The following is a 15,691-nucleotide window of genomic DNA, read 5'->3' on the forward strand; positions in this document are numbered from 1 at the left end:
TTGGCATTTAGAAGATGGTATTTCTTGCTGCCTTCGTTATTATTTAGAAAGCAACCTTTATTCTAATTGCTAAACAGCCCTAAGTGATCCTTTTCTTTTTTCTTTGGTTTTTTTTTTTTTCTGCCTTAAGACCTTATCATTATTTTTAGTATTTCATAGATTTACTATGTGCATCTGGGAATGGATTTTTTATTTATATTGTTCTCAATTTATATTTCTTTCTAGAGTTTGAGATTCATGTCTTTCAACAGGTTTGGAAATTTCTGTTACCTCTTTGAATATTGTTGTTTCTCCATTATTATCTATTATCTTCTGGAAATTCAGTTGTGAATATGTTAGATCTTCTTATGCTACTAGGTGTATCTTAGTGATTTTTCTTATTTCTAATATCTTTTCTTCTATGTTTTAATTAGAATGAATACTTTGAAAGTGCTTCCCAGTTTACCAGTTCTAATATTCTCTTTCAAATTAGTCATTTCATTGATCATTAATTTCAGTGATGGCACATTATTTATAGAAATTCTATTAAATTTTTAAATATACTTGCTTATTTTAAATGATGAATCTCTTACTCCTAAGTCATATTTTAATATTCTATTTTATTTTTGACAGTATTAATATATTTAGCATATTATGGAGGTAGTTCCACTAAGTGAAGTATTTGTCTACTGTCTTTTTTGCCCCCTGACTCTCAATAATGGTGCCTTTTTCCTTGTTTTTAACTTAGATCTGCCTATTTTACTTAAAACTTTATATGTGGGAATTATTTGAGGCCTGGGTTCGATGAGTTTTCTTCTAGAGAAAGCTTTTATTTGTTATTTCAGACATTCGGAGTACCACCACACCTGGAATCCTTTAAATTAAATCTTTTGCTTGCTGCTTTTTATGACACAATAGCATAAATTTAGACAGTGAATCCATATGAGGTTCAGCTTGTGATTATATAGTCTCAGGAGAGCTTATTTACTTATTTTTCCTCTGCTCTGACAAATTCAAAACAGGAAAGTTTTCTTATTATCTTGTTTTGTGTGGCAAGATTATCTCTTCTTCAACTTTATGGTTCTATTTTTATACAGAGATTTCCTGTCCTCTGTCCTCTGGATATCTTTGAAAGAAGAATCTTAAAACAAATTTTCTAGAATTTGTCAGAAATCCTCTGGATGAAAGCAAACTTTGGTGCTTGATTATCTACTAATTTCTGCTTTAACTTTGTTTTTGGGCTCTCTGAAATTGGGTTGTTTCAACTCATTAGTGCTTTAGAAATGTTTTTCAATATTGTTTTAAGCATTACGATCGTTTCTTCTTTGCTGTTAGACATTGATGTCCCCAAGAAGTATTTACTAAATTTCATCTCCTTTGCTTTGTTCCTTATTTTTCTTTCTTCTTATTTTGTTTTTATTCACTAATTGGTTATGGGAGGTAAACATAATTTTATGAATTTTTACTAAGGAAGAATTTGAGACGCACAAGTTGTAATTATTTTTCTTGATAGTGTACTGTAGATTTTATTGAGCATCTACTTAGAGTGAAATATTTAAACACAAGTGGAAATTATTTTGTTTTTAATTTTTATTGCTTATTTACACTTATGTTATTGACCAATTAGATTATTATTTTAAGATAAAGTTGTAAGTTTACTTTATGTTGGAATCCATTACACCACCAAAATATCATCTAAAGTAGCAATAACACTACAAACCAGTTTGTTCAAATTCATTCCCATGGTAATTTTTTTCCTATATTATTCAATTCTGTATATTTGAAACATTTTTTCCTCTTGTGCACAGATTCAAAAAAAATCTTTTAAGTCACCTTCTGGTGTCATTGTTAGGTTTTCAGTATTTAAAGCTCAAACTTGTCAACTCTTTTTACCTAAACATAACAAGTTTTACTTATTCAATCAGTTCTCATCATGAGATGTAAATGATATAATTTATATAGTTAATTTAGAAGTAATAAATTGTCTTTTGTTATTTATAGCAAAGAGTTTCCTCCAACTTACAATTACCTGGTTTTTAGTAGAGTCATTGAACTTTAGATTACTTGCAAATTTTTATTCATCCTTATTTTTTTCCACATGTGATATCTTAAATATGCCTAAACACTAATTTACTAAAACAGTACTATTTTGGTGACTATTCTTTTCATTTCAATAAGTACTCAGTTTTCCTCCTAGATTGAATGGAATAAGTTATTAGAAAAACACTTGATTGACTTAGTTTTGGACTTGTTGTTGTTGCCCTTCTATGAATATGCCAAAACCAAGATAGCTGACTAGGAAGAGTCTAGGAAAATATTTAAAGGATTTTAACTAGGGTGGTAAACCTTTTATGAAAACCATCTGCCTTTCCGAATACTTCTGAATTCCTTCTCATTTAGTAGTTACTGTGGAAGTGCTTCATTACTTCAGTTAACAATCCATACTTCTTGTATGCTTATGGTGGATTTTCAAAGTCACAGAGTTCTATTGGCAAACGAAATCCCCATATACCTCTGTCAGAAATGACTGACGAAGATTTCAGCTATATGTAGACATTTTGGATAAGATCTGAATGAATTTTAATGGCTTATGAGACTCTATGTGCTCTGCCCACTCTACACCTTTCCTTTTGGCTCACTAGGTATTAGCCATGCCAGTCATCTTTTCAGATCTGAAAAGGCCAATTTTATTTCTACTTTAGGTCCTTGGAACTTACAATCCTCCCTCCTTAAAATCTGCTTGACTGGCTTTGTTGTTGTTGTTGTTGTTGTTGTTGTTGTTGCATGACTGGCTTTTTTGTTGTTGTTGTTGTTGTTGTCTATGTCTCATCTTAAATGTCGCCTCCTTCAAAGGTTCCTGATTTCCCATTCTAAATTATCTGCTGTGATGGTTCACATTTAACTTTTTTTTTAAAAATTCACAGAATCTATAAATGCCAGAAATTATCTTCCATGTCTCATGTTAAATGTCGCTTTCTTCAAAGGTTCCTGATTTCTCATTCTAAATTATTTGCTGTGATTGTTCACATTTAACTTTTTTTTTTAAATTCACAGAATCTATAAATGCCAGAAATTATCTTGTTCTTCCTATAAAAATATAGTTTCCACAAGAGCAGGGCATTGTCTGTCTTATTCACTTTGATGTCTCTAATACTTGATTATGTGCCTGGCATAGAGTAGGCACTCTTATGTTAAATAAATCAGTGAGTGAATCTAGGTAAAGGGAATTCTCCTCAATATAATATTACTGTTATAATAATCATATGTAATATTTTATAGTCTTAGTTTTCAAAGCATATTCACATATTTTATGTCATTATCTTCAGTCACGGGGGAACAATTCTAATTATCCTAAGTGTGATAAAGCATTGTTTATATAAAAGTAGCCTGATAATACAAAACATTATCTTACACGAACAGAATGGCAAATTTCATGTTCGGTATAGTGTGCTTCATCCTTTACAAATACCTTTTTTGGAAATAAAAATGATGTGTGAGGAAGCAGTTACCATGGTAAACTTAGATTTTCAATAATGCAAGTGAAACTCCTTTCTAAAAGTCAAAACTAAATGTCACAGCTGTTTTTTCCAGTTGCATGTTTTTTGTTTTTTGTTTTTTTATGTTTATTTCTAGAAAGTATTTTTGTTCGCTTTTTATTTTTTCTTCCTGAATGGGTTGCATTTCTCAGTGGCACTTGCTTAGGTAGGACAAAACTTCTGGAATCCAGTTGGCCTTATACAAATATGTTTACTGTACATGTTAAGTCTTGACATGAAAAATGTTAAACAATCCTAGTGTGGTAATCTTTGACTTCAAAAACTTCATCTTCTGTTTGTTTTTCTTTTTGTAAGAAAGGTTGCATCACTTAGCTTTCTCTGTATAACAAACCACCCACTTAGTGGCTGAAAGCAACAATCATTTATTAGCTTACAATATTGTGGACTGGCAATATGGGCTGGGTCCAGTTGGGAAGTTCTTCTCCAGGTGTCCTCTGAGTTCACTTTCATAGCTGTAGTCAGCTCGCAGATTGATCGGGGAAGTTTGGTAGTAGATGGCTTCCTTCTCAGGTCTGGATGTTGACTCCAGTGGTGGAGGCAATTGTGCCATGTATCTCTAACATCTAGCAGACCACCCAGTCTTCTTCACATGGTGGCAAAAAGACAGGGTAAAGCCCCATGGCACAAGCACTTATCAAGTCTCTGCTTTTGTCATGTTTGCTAATGCCCGATCGCTGAAGAGTGTCACAGGGCTAAAGACCCGATACCAAGAGGTAGAGACATACTTTCTACCTCTTAATGGTAGGAGCTGCAAGCTCACATCATAGAAGGATGTACAAGCAGGAATTGGAGAATTGGTGGTCAGTTTTGTGATTTACTAAAAGGATTTCCTAAAAATCATCTTTCAGAATCAAACACTCACAGAGGGATGAAATTAAAAAATTTAATCACTGAGTATATGCTTTTCTAACTTAGCTGAATTCTCAACTATGCAGTAGTTCTCACATTTTGATGCATGTAAGAAACCTCTTCTATGCCTAGTAATATGCAGATTATAGCATTGTTCTTTTACCCTATTATGATTCAGTATATTTGAGGTGGGGTCCAAAAATCTTTTTTTTTTTTTTATAGAAGGATTTTTTTTTCCTGAGGACAGAGTAGAAACAAATGCATGCTTATGTCTAGACAATAACTATGAGACAATTTGTCGAAAGTTTCTATTTCTTTGAAATTCATGTTTTACCTGAAAATATTGGATCATATAATAATTTTTTAACTTCTAGCAAAAACTTAAGTTAACTCTGGTAAGTTAAATACCTGTTTACCATGTGATAAATATTTTCAGGAAAATAAACTTAAGTAATATGAAAAAACATTGTTAAAGCATATATTATAGAGGTGCAGAGTGTTATTATACTTAAATTATACCAATTTACAATCCCACCAGCAATATATGAAGGTTCTTTTGAGGGTTGCTTTTCCCCCATAACCTCTCTAACACTTGTTATTTCTTGTCCTGTTGATGATAGCTATTCTAACAGGTATGAGATAGTATCTCATTGTGGTTTTGATTTGCATTTTTCCTAATGGCTATTGAAGTTGAGCATCCTTTCATATGTCTGTTCAGCCATTATGAAAAACATTATGGAAGTTCCTCAAAAAATTAAGTATAGAATTACCATATGATCCAGCAATCCCTCTTCTGGGTATCTACCCCCCAAAATCTGAAAACATTTATTTGTAAAGATATCTCCACTCCAGTGTTCATTGTAGCATTATTCATGGTGGTCAAGACAGGGGAACAACTGAAGTGCCCTTTGATAGATGATTGGATAATGAAGATATGTACATACATAGAATGGAATATTCCTCAGCCATAAGAAAAGATGAAATACTGCCATTTGCAACAGCATGGATGGGTCTTGAGATTCCCATGCTAAAGGAAGTAAGTCAGACAGAAAAAGTTGAGAGCAATATGATTTCACTAATATATGGGATATAAAACTGAAAGCAACAAACAGGACAAAGAAAGGGAGACTCGCGGACATGGACAAGAGCTTAGTGGTTACCAGAGGGAAAGGGGGAGAGGGGAGTAGATAACCGAGGTCAAATATATGGCGACAGAAGGAAATTTAACTTTGGGTTGTGTACACACAGTGCAATGTACATGTGACATGTTACTGAAATGTACAGTTGAAACCTATATAATTCTATTAACCAATGTCACCCCAATAAATTTAACAAAAATAATAATCGATAATATACCTTGCATGAAATGTTTGTCTTACAGGAAATATTTGCCTACAAAGGTATTTCTTATTGATTTTTAATATTGTAAATTTAAGAAAAGGGAGTAGCGGAAATAGGAAAATAGCAAATCAGATATATTTTTCCGAAGAGTATACGTGGTGTTTCTAAATAATAAATCTGGAAAACTGTATTTAATTTATAACTATTTGACCAAATATTTTATTTATGTGAAAATGATTGGGAAAATATTTTAATAAAATACTTTTACTGGTAATCTTATATTTCATATTTCAAATTTGACTTATACCTACTCAAATATAGGTAGACCATCAGCTAGGTAAATAATCTCTACCACTTTATAATTTGCTCATTGAAACACTATGAATACCAACAATTTACCAGAGAGCAAAACTCTAGATGCATGTATGGTTAGAAAATAATAAGAAACAAATGTATGTGTAATAATAACATTTGATTTTGTATAATATTATTAAAGAGTCCTTGGCGATGCTTTGGGCTTAGTACCCTCTGGTTGTCTCTGCTTGTTTGAATATCAAGTTGGGACTCTGAATTTCTTTTTAATAAAATCCCAGAGGGAAAAAAACTCCCTTCTTTGCAACTATTAAGAGAAAATCACAGGAAGACATCTGGAGAATTGTTCTACCTCTATAAAGTAACTAATTAAACAGTTTTATTTTCATCTAATAAAGGATTCCCAGTATGATGTTTGCCATTTTATTTTCTGAAAACATAATGAAAATTGAAAAATATTATTTGTTCGAAGATAATATCAGTATGTCATATATCTCTTAGCGAATCATGTGCTTGGATGCTAGGTAGAAATTCTGATGAATTCATTTGTAATTCTGATGAAAAGTTAATGGCTACTTTATTTCACTGATTATCGATTTTGCTTTCAGAAGGAGTTGGGAACATTTTTTTCCCCTGTGTTTTATATTGTAAATATTAGCTTCAGAGCTGCATCTTGAGGTACTTTTAATTTTTAAATGCATGTGTCAATTGTGCTTCCATTCAGGAAAATCACTGTAAAGATTTGAATTAAGAAACATGATATTAAGCACTTTTCTGATTTGTTAGCTAAGATGTAATTAGAGTCCAAGTGAAAAATATCAGTCTTCCCTATTTAGGTATAATTATCTCATCATGACATTTTTTAAACTTTCATTGTGATATTTTAAAATGAGATTTAATAAATATGATTTAAAATTTAAATATTTTAAATAAGAGGTTCTGTCTATGGCCATGCCACCCTGAACAAGTCCGATCCCGTCTGATCTCGGAAGCTAAGCAGGGTCGGGCCTGGTTAGTACTTGGATGGGAGAACACCTAGGAGGACCAGGTGCTGTAGGTGAAAAAAATAAAAAGGGATTGTAAGCTGACAAGGTCCTTGCAATCCAAGGTCAACCAAGTGTTGCCTCGCTTAAAAAAAATAAAATAAAATAAAAAAAAAATAAATAAAAAGTAAATAAACAAATAAAACAAGCAAATAAGAGGTTCACTTATGTATAATATAGAGCAATATGGATTTCTGCTGAGGCTTTAAGTACCTATTCACTCATTCATTCATTTACCTATCTCATCATTATGAAAACCTATTATATGCTAGGTAATAGCAAAGCTACTGTGATTCACAAGAAATCCTGAAATGAAGACATTTCTATTTATGTAATCACATTTTCCACTCTACATTTAAGAGTTTATTCAGACCATTGAAACATTTTTATAATGTTTATTCTCATGTTTTCTAATTTCTATAAATAGTTTAAAAATCAAGTGTAATATTAAGTTCCATTCACTATTTAAAGTTTAAAAATTATCCTGCTCAATTTCAAAAGAAGGTAAAAATTTTAAAAGGTTTTATTTCTTTTAAAATGGAGTATCTCTGACTTCTTTTCCCCCCCAAGGTAACATATCATCTTTAATGTTATCTGGTGAGAAATTCAGTGACCTTAAATATAGTTCATGGGAATTACCCAGGCTTCAATGACACCTGCAGAAGGATCCTGGGTGTCCTACTTAGTGTCAGAGATTAGAGCTAAAAGGGGCCTCCAATGACATTCACTTTAACCTTGTACTTTACTGGTGGATCCAGACATACAAGTCAACTGCAAAGGGCCGGGTTATCTGCGTGGGATATCTGGCCACCCAAATAATAGTGACTTCTAATCATACTACACAGAGATTAAGAATAGTAAGCTTTCTCAAACTAGTAATGGCTAACTTGATACCTGCATTTTATGATTAGGACTCATAAAATAAGACATTTTTCTTTAAATGGCAACATGTTCCTTAGAATGAATTATTATAACACAGCTGACAATATATTTCAGTGTCTTTTCTCATAATGAATATGCCTGATGTTCACTTATCATTGATAACGGCGACTGACATTCAGTTAACAGTGACAATGATTTTGCAACCTGAGTATCTCAAAATAGAATGGCCCTATAATGTGGAAATCAGCTATTTTCTGATGGATTTGTTTGCATAGGAGCAGTCCTATGAGCATGACCTAAATTTAGATTAAAGAACAAAAGCCTTTAATGTTATTGAAACCAACTGACATGTTGGTGAACTTAGAGAAATTCAATTATGACACGAATGAGAAATTATTGGCACAGCAAAATAAACAGTGTGCCTAAAGTTTTCTAAAGCCCGCTCCAATTCTCAATTACTTTAGATTAAGATTATAACTTGACTTTATGAATTACAGAAAAAGAGGGTGATAGCAGAATTAGTTGCCACTTTGATTAAGTGATTTGTTTCTCTCAGTCAGCTGAATTCAGTGCCCATAATTCTGATGTGTTTGTATGGCTTAAATGCTTCTCCAAATTTGTATAGATCCAGTTAGCTTATCTATAGCCAGAAAGTGTTGTCTGGCTATAGATAAACCAGTTCTGCATGTGAATCAACATATTACAGGAAATCAGAGTTATGATGCTTTGCATGTTTGTCTCTTGGAATTTAGTGTCATTTAAAATCTCTTGTTGTACTGTTTACTGTTTATTCTATAGATGTTTGATGGAAACTGCACATGAGAAAAAAACTAAGTCCAAAGGGATATCTAATTTTTATGATGATCTGACATTTTCTTAGCATGTCTGCCTTCTTTGTCTTATCTTTTTAACTTTCTAATCCACCCAAACTAATGGAGTGAAACAATTCATTTCTTTTAATGGAAAGCCCTGTTTTTATTATTTGTATGGTATTTAGGTAACTATATCACTCTTAAATATCTCACTACCTCCATCTGGGCATTGCTCAAGTATTTTAAGCCGCTAAATATAATGAACATCGAAGATCAAATCCTAGTTCAGTGTCTCTGAAGTAACCAGATCTCATATTGCACATCATAAATGACTGCCTCATAATTTTCTCTCTAATAATATGTAAACGTCTCTCAGACCTTCAAAGTCTGAACAAACGATAGATTTTATAATTTTATGTGATACTTTGAAAATTAAACCTCCCTCTCTCTGTACCTCTCACACACATGCACATAAAGGCAACCACAAAAATTGGTTATTTTAAAATTCCTTTATTTAACCTAAAGTCATTACATTGTTTTTTTTTTCCCCAACACAATTATGTCGGCATCTGAGACTCTGTTTATTTCCTTCATTTCTTAGATATTTCTTAAGTATCTAGCTGTCATGGCTTAAGATGCAGGATAAATAATGGGAAATAAAACAAGATACTCAGCATTCACCAAACTTAATGTCTATTGCAGGAGATAGATAGTAGGTTAACATACAAATATCAAATTATAAAGGAAATAATGGGGTAGTGTGAGAGAGGATGAGCAAGCGAACTGCTTTGTATTGACTGGTCACGTAAGGCAGCTCTGAGGACGTGAAAATGAAAGCATTGACTGAAGAAATCTGGCTTGCAGTGTGTGTTGTGGGGTGTGCTGTGAGCTTGCGTTGGGAGGGGTAGAGAGAGACCTGCCTATTTCTGAGAACTGAAAGAAGGCCAGTGTGGCTGGAAGCCAGCGATCAATGTCGAGAGAACGGCGACAGATGAATCTTATGTGGATAGTACTTCTAGAACATTCTAAGAGGCTCGGAATTTATTCTAAGTTCAAAAGGAAGCTATCGCAGGGTTTTAGCCTCATCTAATATTAGTGCAAAGAAAACGCTACTGTTCCCTTTTATTTTCTAGAAAACCTCTGTTTGAAACTTGATGATGAAAGTTAGGGATCCGAGCATGAATTCTGTATGGATTTGCTATGGTGATAAGACTGGTCACGCTAGCGCCACCGAGTCGGTGGGTTTCCCATCATTCTGGATGAGGGGACATCTTCCCGACATTGGAGTGCTGTGTGGCTAGCTACAGTGAGTTTCTGGTTCTGTCCTCATAACTCCATATACAAGAAATGCTTTTACTCAGTAGTCTAACGCTCAAGTTATCTTAATGATATAAATTGGGTTTTCATTTTGAGCTTTTTTTTTTTAAATGATAGCGAGATAGAATTTCTGAGAAAATTTTTTCTAAAATGCAGAGGGTCTTTAAAAGTCATAAAACATTTATTCAATTACCATCTATTGCAACAGAGTCCAATGGAAGTTCCTGTGATGGCGGAAATATTCTATATCTGTGCCGTTCAGTAGAGCCAATACGTCCAAGTGGCTATTGAATTTTTAAAATTTGGCTAATGTGACTGAGGAACTGAATTGTTAATTTTATTTCACTTTAATTAAATTTTGAAAGTTGCATGTGACTAGTGGTTACTGTATTGAACAGCTCAGATCTATTATGTACTTATCGGGGGTTCTCAGTTAGGACAGGGAAGTGCACAGAACTTGTCCTCCAAGAACATAGAGATGCATGTGTGAATCCTTGGAATAACACAAAAAGTGAGAAAAACATGGCTGAGTTTTGGGTTAACCACTAGGAATTTCAGAAGAGGAACTGATGCTTTTTAAGTGAAAAAAAATGGGGCAGATTGAAGTGGCAGCGGTCCTGGGGTTTGAAGGATGGGCAAGGTTGTTAATATATGGAATTGAAATGAACGACACTATGAGCAAAGGAACCAATAGGAGAGGAGAACAAAGAGGCTGCATTAGAGACACGGATAACATCATCGCCATCATCACCATCACCATCATCATCGTCATCATCTATTAAAAATCATCTATTTTTCTAAGAGCTTTATATGTATCAATTAATTCTCAGAACAGCTTTCTAAGATTCAGTATCATTATCATTCTCCTCTCTTTACAGATAAGGAAACTGAGGGCGAAGAGGTCAGACAAATTGCCCAAGGTCAAGCCGGAAGTGACAGAGCCAAGATGTGAACTTAGGAAATTTGAATTAGGCTCAGAGAGCTCCTGATGAAAGCTCGAAGAGTACGTAATAATTATAAAGGGTTAGGATGCAGAGAGCAGACAAGCAGATGCAGATCTTCACAAGAAATCCTACGCTGAGAGGATGACAGGAGGATGAGCAAATAGTAAGGGACTTCCGGGATTAGGAGTGCAGGGGAGGACAAAGAAGGGACTCTGTGTTAGAAGGTAGCTTAGCAGAGTATGTCATGGAGAAGATACGATCAGCAGACTATAAAAGTCCAAAGCTCTTTACCTCAGCTTTTGAACATTCTTCTCTCCCTCCTAAGCCTTTCTTTTTATAGACATTTTATTTAATGGATGAGTGAGGGTGGTCCTTCTTTTCAGTTTTCTAATTCATTGCTCTTCTTTTTGTCTATTTCCTTTACAAAGATGAGTTGCTTTATATCTTAGTTGTTGAATTCCTAAGGTTTGGTCAAATGTCCATGGATATTCAGAGTTCAGTACTAACTAGAAACAGCTAATTGCATGGTGGCATCATGTTTTGTATGACATTATCGTACACATGATGTTGGGGTTCATTTTTGTAGTGTCCATTCATCTGGCGCTTTCAGTGTAACATCTTAGGAAGCCACAGTTGGTTTGTTACAATTGCTTTTTTAAATGAGATCATAATTCTAGGTTTGATTTTGGAGAACAAAAATATCCCATTGTTCCCACCAGAAATAGCTTTAATCGTGGAAACAATCAAACCTCCCAAAAGACCAGCCTGTGGAATTCATCTGCATCGTTGAAATTGAGTCACTTGCTACAAGGTGAAACTGGATTTAAAACTTTTTATTTGTAAATATAGTTAATGTATTATTTGTTCGTATGGAAAAACCTAATTAGTACCTACAATTGAGGAGGTATTTCTGGAGAACATACCAGCTGGTAGCCTACATGGGACAGATGGCCCAAAGCTCTTTAATGGGGGGAAGATAATGTGTTGGCTTGGAGAGATCTGAATAAGAGATTTTATGAACTCTGTTTTTCATTTAAAAATATTCTATAACATTTTCACAAGCAGTAATTTAATGAGAATGGAGACTTGCTTTATAAACATGACTATTTACATCCAGCTTTTATCAAATTATAAAACAGCAAATTTTGTTTTTGGTGTCAATGTGTACTTGTAGATGTCTGTCTACACCCCCACAGAAAATAATCGGGCCATGTATGTTAAAACTGGAGGTCGGGTTCCCCCACCCCCCAGTTTTGCTTTTTAATGTTCCTTCCTTCACAGAACTCTGAACTAAGTAACTCACCCTATTGTTATAGAAACTCACAGAGCAAAAGGGTTTCCTGCACACTCATCAGTGTACACCTGATTTTATTTTACTTGAAAGCTCTGAGGAATTCATTGCTTGAACAACTATTAGATCCTTAGTGATCTCTAGTGACAGTGGTACTGGTGATGATGATGGTGGTGCTGGTGGTCATGATCTCACCAACAGACAAATAGATCTGCTGACACCTTGATCTTAGACTTTCCAGCCTCCAGAATGTGAAAAGTAAATTTTAGTTATTTACGCCGCCCAGTCTATGGTGTTTTGCTATAGCAATCCTATCTGACCAAGACAGGTAATGAATTTTTATTGAGAGAGGAGTGATTCTATCTTAGAATAGAAATATTTTTAAAATTCTGTATTTATCTAGGTCTTGTAAAAATTATGAAATGACATTTTTCTGTTAATATTTACTTTGTAGAAGGAAATCTATGGTAATTTTAAGTTTATGTTTTTAATGCTGTTTGTTCTTCTTACAGTAATTCTTTCCCATTTCAACCAGATAGCCTGGTTCTTATGTTGGGGATTTTGCAGAGCAGAAAATAAATCTGCTTGAAGCTGGATGCTCTCGCTTTCTTCTGTAAAGCTTTAGATTGATCGTAGAGGTGATGTGAGTTATTTTAAAAGGGGAAGGGAGAGAAGGATTTTTTCCCCTTCCATTGGAATAATTCAGATATTTCTAGAGTTCTACAAATATCAGGAACCTTTGTAGATTATGGTAACATCCAAGGAAGCGGTAAAACATCTGAGGATTTAGCCCCATAGGACACCTAAGGGGGCTGGACCCAGGCACGACATCCTGTCTCAAGTTTCAAGCAAGCGCGTGGACCCTGGCATAGGAATCCCACATCCCAAGCACGACACAACAGCATCAGCTTTTATGGCTGAGAAGGGGCTTACGTTGGCTGAGACAGTGAGAGAAGCAATGGTTCGGACCAATGGCCTTACTGAAGGTTGTGGGTACTCAATTCCTTTTCATCATAGAAGAGCCTGAGATCTTTGTATGATCTTTGATGTGGTGGTAGTTGATTTTTTAACACAAGATGTGATTTTAGCAGAGTTGGATTTGTACTGATTTAAGAGAATAAAGAAATTGGCATTTTTTGGAATTTAGATTTATGGACTGAGATTAATGTCACTAGTTTCTCATGTGGCTATATACAACGTTTACCTAAACAACTCTATGGATTCTGATATTAATAACAAGCCCAACTTTTTGGTAGCTGACAGCTCATGGTGTTGTTTTCCAGTGTTGTTTAATTTTTCATTCTTTATCTTGTTTGCTGAGCTAGGATGTGAGTACAGAGACCTTGCATTTATTTCTTGGCATCCTCTAAAATATCTGGGATATCACTTTAGATATCTGTGCTTGATTCTCACCACTATATTTGTTCTGGAGAGTATTATAAAAAAGCAGTATCAATACAATGCTTATTTTCCTGGATTCCCTGAAGAGTGTGATCAGTTTACAGCACTCATCCTGAGGGAGAAATTTAAGAAGCAAATGATGGGGATAATCTAAAGTAAAGGAGGGTCTTTCTCTAGAACTAGATGTTCCCCTACCACCCCCACTCCCAACCCGAGAAAAAGAAGGAATAAGAATGATTTTGAATAGGTAGACCTGCATAACAACTATGCTAACTATAGCTACCATAAAGGCCCAGATTTTATTATGAATGTACCAGTTTGTCTGGTATATGGGGTCCCTAGGGATATTTGTTTTATTGAGCCAAGCAGTGTACATTTATCCAGCACACCATTGCTTGCAAACATTTCAACCTAACATTACTCTATGATGATGATTTAACTGAAAAATTGGTATAACATACACTAAGAGTATTTGTAGATATTAAGAGTTTCTGGACAGTCACCACTATTAATTGCCATTTGGTCTCATTTGCAGACATGACAAGGGCTTGGTCGTGTTGGCTGAGACACATTTCCCAGCTACCTTGGATCACCCTTGACTGTGCGTGTTTAAAATTCCTCTAAGCATCACGCTTGTTGTATCCTTACATGGCCATGCCACACACTCCTTTTCTGGGTCAAATCAGGAATACTACATTTATTCAGTCCCAGAGGAAGAAAAAAGAAGAAAAGAGCCATACACTCAGACCTGCCCCCAAGGCTGTTTTAGCTCTTCTTCTCACACTTGTCCTTTTTGGAACCTGGTCGGCGGGGACTAGTGACTCCCCTCCCCTCCCCGTGAATCCTGACCACTTCTGGGGGTTGCTGCAAGTGTACTTTCAACACTTCTAAAGCAGGATCATGAGAAGAAAGGTTTTATTGAAAATACCTAGATCGCATTATATTATTACCCATTTCATTCATTAGTTTAGAAGCTTTCTTTAAGACGTAAACTGTTTTAATTAAAATCTAAACAAATTCCTTCACTATTCCACCCAAATCTTAGATGGGAATAACAGATGGGAAGATTTATGTAAAATTTTACTTTTATTCATCTTTCTCTAACTTTGGAAATTGAGGTAGGATTAAGTGGCATGTGAGATCTTAGGTTTTTCAAATTCTATAAATCTGAAATTTGTTGCTATTCATTAAGGAATCCCCCGTCCTCACATTCTATATTACTTTTCTCCACGTGTTTTCAAGAGAGAGGCCCAGGTTACACATGTAATAATTCTATGCTTAATATAAATGGTGCTAGTATTTCTTCTTTATTCTCTTACCTTGTCCCACACCTGAAGAGCAAAGTGGGAATGAAATATATTGGGGCTGTAAAAACACATTTTAATGCTAACTCAACAGTTGGCATTGGAAGATGGCAAAACCTTCATTTCCCTTCCCCATTTGCCATGATCACAGTTTTATGAATTTTTCACCTCGCTCAGACTCTTCCTTATTCAAGAGTTACTTGTTGCTTTGCTGTTTGAAGTATAATGGAATCTATTTTCTCTCTTTTGGGAATACGCTGGACTAGCTATTGGCCAAAACATCTTCAATAATAACTCTTCCTTCCTGTCCAAAGCTTGGATGTAGTAGGGAGAATTCTCTGCTTTGTATGGGGTTTGGGAGAAGAGAAGGTAGGCGTGGGGGAGGAGTGGATGAAGATTTAGAGGAGAGAGCGGACTCCCAGCAGTGCTGGCACCTGCTGTGTAATTTACTAGCTTTGTGGGTTTGTACAGTTTCATCCTTCTGTGTGCCACTTTCTTCATTTATGAAATTGAGAAGTCTGTGTTTTATGTACTTTATAAGATGACACGAGATCATGCACACGAGTCATGCAATGTACATTTGGTGTTAAATAAGTGGCAGTTTTTATTATTTTTCTCTTATCATCCTCACCCTCCATTCCCAAAGTCATTGCCTAACT

The 15,691-nt window shown here is 34.7% G+C and overlaps 1 protein-coding gene and 1 pseudogene across 2 annotated transcripts in view; both read left to right on the top strand.

The window, feature by feature from the left end:
- The window catches only part of KCNIP4 (potassium voltage-gated channel interacting protein 4), a 950,399-nt gene that overhangs the window by 90,048 nt on the left and 844,660 nt on the right, over nt 1–15,691 (top strand). The window lies entirely within an intron of this gene.
- On the top strand, nt 6,980–7,098 carry LOC112485748 (annotated as a pseudogene).

Source organism: Pteropus alecto, unplaced genomic scaffold (assembly GCF_000325575.1).
Source record: "Pteropus alecto unplaced genomic scaffold, ASM32557v1 scaffold5, whole genome shotgun sequence".
In the NCBI taxonomy this organism is placed as follows: domain Eukaryota; kingdom Metazoa; phylum Chordata; class Mammalia; order Chiroptera; family Pteropodidae; genus Pteropus; species Pteropus alecto.